At 43.1% G+C, this 6,487-nt stretch overlaps 1 protein-coding gene across 5 annotated transcripts in view; it reads right to left on the bottom strand.

Annotated features, from left to right (window-relative positions):
• The window catches only part of RASGEF1B (RasGEF domain family member 1B), a 43,040-nt gene extending 38,031 nt beyond the window's left edge, over positions 1-5,009 (bottom strand). For 2 of the 5 annotated variants that reach the window (XM_017893945.1, XM_017893948.1), the window contains exon 1: positions 4,840-5,008. The gene's annotated coding sequence lies outside the window, so the exon portion shown is untranslated. Of the gene's footprint in view, positions 1-4,527; positions 4,801-4,839 lie in introns of those variants that run through there. The other 3 variants (XM_017893949.1, XM_017893946.1, XM_017893947.1) reach the window with 3 other exon arrangements.
• Positions 5,010-6,487: the final 1,478 nt, after the last annotated feature.

Raw genomic sequence — 6,487 nt, 5'->3', positions numbered from 1 at the left:
AAAAAAAAAAAAAAAAAAAAAAAAAAAAAGGTATCGTATTGAGAAGGTAAACAACACAGAGAAAACAACTCAGAGTCAACTCACATCTTTGGTATGTGAACAGACAGAAACTCCAAGACTCCAAGATAAGTACCTTCTTTGAAAGTGAGTCCCACAGGCTTAGTAGATTTCACAATTAAGGGAGAAAAGAAAACATCAGTATTTTGAGGAAGGAAGATCCTATTTCTCTCTGCAATGAAACAGTGATATTATTTCCTGATTTATCGGCATCCATACAAAAAGTGAATTTGCATTCTGCTTCATTTGTCTTAGATGCTACTTAAAGATTTCCTTACTAATTCCTAATTGATGGAGGAAGGGGATTCTGACTCAAATAGTTTACTATATTTGGTTTCCTCGGAAGAAAAATAAAGCTTAGATTTGTCATCTTTTGTCTTGGGGATATGTTGTTAGCAGTTTATTAAAACACAAATGACATTTCAGCACATGACCTGGAGAGTCAATTAAAGCTCTTCTATGAACTAAATCTTTACTACGTGGGAACTGAACCCAGGACATATTGAATGTAAATAATGTAATGCATACATTCTTTATGCATTAACTTTTTATCATCTACATCTTCCATGCAGTTCCTAAACTGGACAGTAGATGGCTCCTCGTTCCTTGTCTTTCAAAGGGTTGGCACTTTATAGCAGTAACAGTGCTGGTTTAGAAAAGCAAAAGGATAACTAGAGTTATGGGGAAATATATTGAGAAACTGGCATTTGTGATCTTGGCATATTATTGAACTATACAGCTCATACTGTACAGGTGAAGACGTACTGGCTAATGCCATTTGCTCATAATCCCTTACATTGTAGGTGCTCATCTATAATGAGAATTAAATATTTCCTTTTCCTAGAAGAATAAAAATGATCTTCTGGACAATCAAAATCATCATTACCTAATTGAGTGCTGTCAAAAAGAACTTTCTGGGATACTGAAAATGTTTTCTTTTGCACAATCCAATACAGTAGCCACTAGCCACAAGTGACTACTTAGCACTTAAAATGTGGCTTATTGCAACTGAAAAACTAAATTTTAAATTTTGTTTAATTTTAATAAACTTAAGTTTAAATATTCCCATATGACTAGTGGCTACCATACTGAACAGCACAGATACGAGTAGCTGAATCATCATTTATACATGGTAGATCTCAACACAAATTAAGTAATATCATATGGAGAACACTCTTTAATAAAAGGTTTTATTTTTCTATACCTAATTCATCTCAAGAAAATGATCTGATACCTAATGAGGATGTTTATTAAAAAGTAGAGTTTTCTATTTATATTTTAGTATGTAATATGGTTACTAGGATAATTTTCCAGCTGTGAATTTTTGAAAAACTATATTCATCCCTCCCCATTTTTCTCTTTTAGAGAAACAGAAAGATGTTGGTACTCCAGGCTAATTTGTACTTTCTCTGGGTTAAACTAATTTTCTAAGCAGGGTTTCCTAATAAAATTTGAATCAACTGAATCATTTCCAGACACAGACATACCCTGAAATGAAATAATAAATATAAACCTAAGAAAAAATGGTTGTTCAAAACAAATTTAAAAATTTAACGGATAGTAATATTGATTTAATAGGCCAAAAAAAAAATCTGACACCAACCTTTTAATAATCATTTTAATATTCATACCTAGAGAAAACAAAAGCAAAAGCAGTTTAATATTAAACTTCTACATAAATTAATCAATAAAAAGAAATTTCACTCTCCTCTCTTCATTTCCATGTACCTAGAAAGTAGGTGAACATCTAACCGCAAATCACTTCACCCTTCATTAGTCCACCCTTAAGACAGCGTGTAAATGCATGAAGCAGTAGTACAACAAAATAAAGCAGTTATGACAGACCTAAAGAAACTAATAAATCACTCCATTCAACTCCCCACAGTCGTTTTACAGAAACTGCAGGCATAGAGAAAAAATAAATCACTGATTAGGGCTCCAGATCGGCCAGAACCCAAGTCTCCTTATTTCCAAAGCAGAAATATGCCCGCAGCACTAGGCTACAACATCTGTCACTTTAGGATAAGCAAAGGTTGCATGGGTCTTTTTTGTAGTTTTAACTGGAGAACCAAAAAGGACAACTACAGGTCTGAAAAAGTGAGGGGAGTGGGCTGGCAATACCCAAATTCAACTACTACTAATACAAATCCCATAAATCTTAAACAGCATTTTCGACAGTGCAATTGGCCTCTTTAAGAAGTCACAAAATGTTTTCACAGCTTTTTCATTTATTATGTGTGGCATCAGAATCAAGTTTCCTAATCCCTGCTTCAAGGATTCTAGATTCTTCTCCCAAGCAAAGGAAAAGACACTCCTTTCACCCATCTCCTTTCCAAGGAGGTGCTCTCCTGGGGCCATCCCAATGTTCCTCCCAAGTCCAATTCTTTCAGGTACTCTGTGGATATTGACAAAGCTGATCCCAACACTCCTGAGTCATACTAGGGATCCCAGTTTCTCCCATTCAATTTTCTTAACATGTCTTTTTCCATCAGAAAGGTGTATTGAATTGTTTTTATTTGGTCTATTGTACTCTATTAACTAGTAGTTAATTTTAGGTTCTAAGAATAAAATGTCATATAAGAAGTATGCGTTGTTAAAATATTTTGATTTATACATATAAATACACGTGTATATATACATGTATGTGTATACACACATATAAAAAGTCTATTAATGCTAAGCTGTAGGGGGTTAGCGGGAGACAATACATGTGAATGTTTTCTGGTGATTCTCTTCTCCAAAAGACAGTATGATTCCCAGGTATTAGATGTGGTAGTATCAGATAAAATATCCAATGGAGCACATAAAATGAAGCAAGACTGAAAATGCACCATAGGAGAAATAAATTCTAAGAATGTAACACTTCGTTAGACAACTGGAAAGTGCAAAGCCAGTATACTTAGTAGTCAGAAATGTTGCCACCTACAAGAAAACAAAGGATTGACCCGACATGCAGTGGAAGAATGCCAAGAAACTTGTTAATCAGTGGCTGATCTCATCTTCACCAGAAAATCTGCTTGAAAGGCATAATATAACGTTGTTTGTAAACCCTGATGTCTGTCAAAAGTGCCCTAAGGTCCTCCTCTCTAGCTCCACCACTGCCCCTCACTTAAAAAAATAAAATTACCTTTAATGATAGGGTTTAACAAGCTGCCATTCTTTTCTTCTGTTATGAAAACTCAACAGCAAAGAATTTTATTTTATTTCTTTTTATAAAAGAAATCAACTCTATTTTTGTTCTAAATCTCATGGGACCAGTTATTTTCACCCAAATCGCCAACCAGGTACATACGCTGCTTAACTGTAAACCTCCTTGTTTCTTAGTAGAGGCTTATTGCCATGGTCCAACTATGTTTTAAATTTAAGGCACAGCCATCACATGCCAAGCTCTAGCTACTGTTTTCACGAGGAAAGGGCAATTATTCACCCCATCTGAGTGTGACTGTGCCAGACATCATTCAAAAGTGCACCACCCTGATCCCTAGACTCTTCCCCTTTATGCACCCAGTTCAGAGACCCTCCCCTCGGCCATTAGACCATCTGAGCTAAATATAGATCTACACACACCAGCAGTTCCTGATCGTCGTCACATGGTGCTGCTGACGAAGGACTCCTTGGAGACGCGTTCGGCCCAAACACATACACAAATTTGTGTGCATATTCATCTATATACACCATATCCACCGAATTCATCAGGGAGGATGGACACATACATCTACATTTCGAAGAGAAAATCGCAGTCTAGACAATCTCCTTGTGTTATGTGCCACACTTGTGCCACCCTCGGCAGTGTCAGAGGACTAAGCTACGTTGCTTTTGCCTGAACTGTGCCGATTTGGTTGGGGCAAGACAGCAAGCCGTATTGAAATGGTACGTCCATACACACACACAATGGCGCGCGCACCCCAGCCCCTGTCTCGCCCTTTTCCCTGGTGCAGCACTGAAGTTGTTTTTCACAGCTCCCTTAGAAAGAGCCTCCCTTAAGCTAATTGCCCGCGAGGCTCCCAGATACCTCTAGCTCATCTTAGATTCCCCAGGCAGGTGACCCGAGGCTATTCAACTGAACTCTGACAAAAGCAATACGACTCAGTGTCTCCCAAGTTTGCCAGGTGAACACCGAAGGATGACAGAACATCACCTTGTCGGTGGGGAGTATGTGACTTCTGTTCCCTTGTCCCTTCCTACGAGTCAGACTTTAGATTACATGGCACTGACAACAAAAATAAACAGCTCCCCCTACACACACACACACACACACACACACACACACACACACACACACAAAACTAGTCAAGAAGTGGAAGAATCAACGTAGGTATGCACACGAAGGAAAGAAGGGATGAAAAAAATGATGGACGCGACTACAACTCAAGACAAATCCTCAAAAACCACCGATCTCGAGACAGAAGGCCTGGATGCAGGATCAGGGAGAAAGAGGGAAGGCACAACCCAACCCAAGCCCGTCCCTACCCGGGTTCCAGCGGCTCGGCCACACACCTGTTGGGGCCGCGACAGTCCCAGGTGCCCGCAGCGGCCGGGCAGGGGCCCTCCCCCGGTCCCGGGCTGTAACCCGGCTCTTGGTGCCCGCGTTCGCGCTCACTCGCCTCGGGATCTCCCGCCGCCTCGGAGCGCACCCAGCCGGTGCAGTCTCTGAGCCCAGCTCGCTCCCCGCGCGGCCCCGGGATCTCCAGGAAGAGCGCAGCGCTCAGCAGGGTCCCGAGTTCCAGCTACCGGGCTGTGGTCCCCCCGCCAGGAGAACAACCCAGCCAGGGAACAACCTACCTGCAGGTGGACTCTGAGTCCTCCGCCTCCCGGCTGCGTGCCGCGCGCCCACAAATGCGACCAAAGGACAGGGAGCGAAAGCGCGCGGGAAGAAGAAAAACAAAATCTTCCTAACCAGTCGGGTTCCTTGTTTATACTGAAACTACGGCAGCCGCCGCAGCGCACGCCCCCTTTGCCTCGAGCTCCCGGCTCCGACCGCAGCCCCGCCCCCCGCGCCGCCAGCCCCGCCCTGCCCCGGCAGGCGCGGGCCAATCACCGCGCAGCTCACCGCCCACGCCGCCGCCGCCCGACCCGGCCGGCAAGTCCCAGTGGGCCCTAGATTCCCGCAGCGCGTGGACCTGGGTGACCTCCCACGCGGCAGAGGCCCGCGGAGCCCAGCGCAGCGGTGTTTAACAGAGCTGGTCGGGCTGGCTCTGACTGTGCGCGTTTCCTCTTAAGTGCACCTGCCCGGGGCTGTTGTGCAGTTGTGAGTGTGTGTGTGTTCATTCACGTGTATACTATCTGTCAATACCGGCCCGACTCGTTACACAGTATCTATTAACATAATCGTGAGCTAAAGGTTACTGTCCATGTAACTTTCAGAAGAGAGCGGAGGCGAACCACAGAACATTTGCTCAGCAAATATCACGTAGATCCTGGTGCTAAGCACTGTGCAAAACGCTGGGGGCACACTGTTGGCAAAGTAGGCTGGTCCCTGCCATTGTGAAGCTTACATAGTCTAGTGGAGGACATACATTCAGCAAATAACCACCCAAACAAAATGTAGAATTACAGCTCCTAGAAGTTCCACGGAGAGGAACCTGTTCCCTGAAACATGATTCCGGAGGCAAAGCAGGGAGGCTAGTCCTCAGTGAGGGCTGTGTTGTCATGGTAACCACATACTCCATCACGGGATATTTGATAACTATTTCAGAGAAAAGGTAAAAACCTCAGTACTTCACTTTGTACACATAAAATGAGGCCAGAGGGAAGTAATGATGGAAACAAGGGAAGAGAGAGACCTATGGAAAGAAAAAAATTTACAGAATTAGGAGACTCTTACCAACTGTATGTCCTTGAGTAAGTGATACTGCTTTACTGAGTTTCCGTTTTCTCATATATAAAACAACACTATTCATACCTGTCCTATACTACTATAATTAAGATTACTGAGGGGGAGGAATCCTTTTCCCTCCTGCTCCATGGGCCCCTCCCCCTCTCCTTCCTGGGGTGGAGTCTCACTTTGACACTCACTTTGTCCATTCTTAGGAGATTCCTCCTTTATTTTCTTCATTTATGCCTCCGTTTACTTTTCTTCCTCTTTATCATACTCCTTCCCTCCTTTCTGTAAATAGGACTCCCCTGATTCAGTAATTCACTCTAACCTAGCTAAGCCTTTGACTTAACCATAGCTTCTTTGCAGTTTAAATGAGAAGCCATAAGGCCAACGGAGTTTGGTGGGCCAGCCATGCAGAGTGAAACACAGAGGCTGGGTGGCCCTGCCTTGCTGTTGTGGTTGTGCTGGTTGGTTGATTTTTCAAGCTCAGTTTTCCCATCCTGGTTCTGTAGCAAATGAGCTATATGACATTGGGCCAGTCACTTACACTCTTGACATTACTGGTCCTGTAGCAAGAAATTAAGAGTTGCGGGAGATTGCCGGCAAGATGGC

Source organism: Rhinopithecus bieti, unplaced genomic scaffold (genome assembly GCF_001698545.2).
Source record: "Rhinopithecus bieti isolate Rb0 unplaced genomic scaffold, ASM169854v2 scaffold_23591, whole genome shotgun sequence".
Classification (NCBI taxonomy): domain Eukaryota; kingdom Metazoa; phylum Chordata; class Mammalia; order Primates; family Cercopithecidae; genus Rhinopithecus; species Rhinopithecus bieti.
This window is presented reverse-complemented; position numbering and strand designations above follow the sequence as displayed.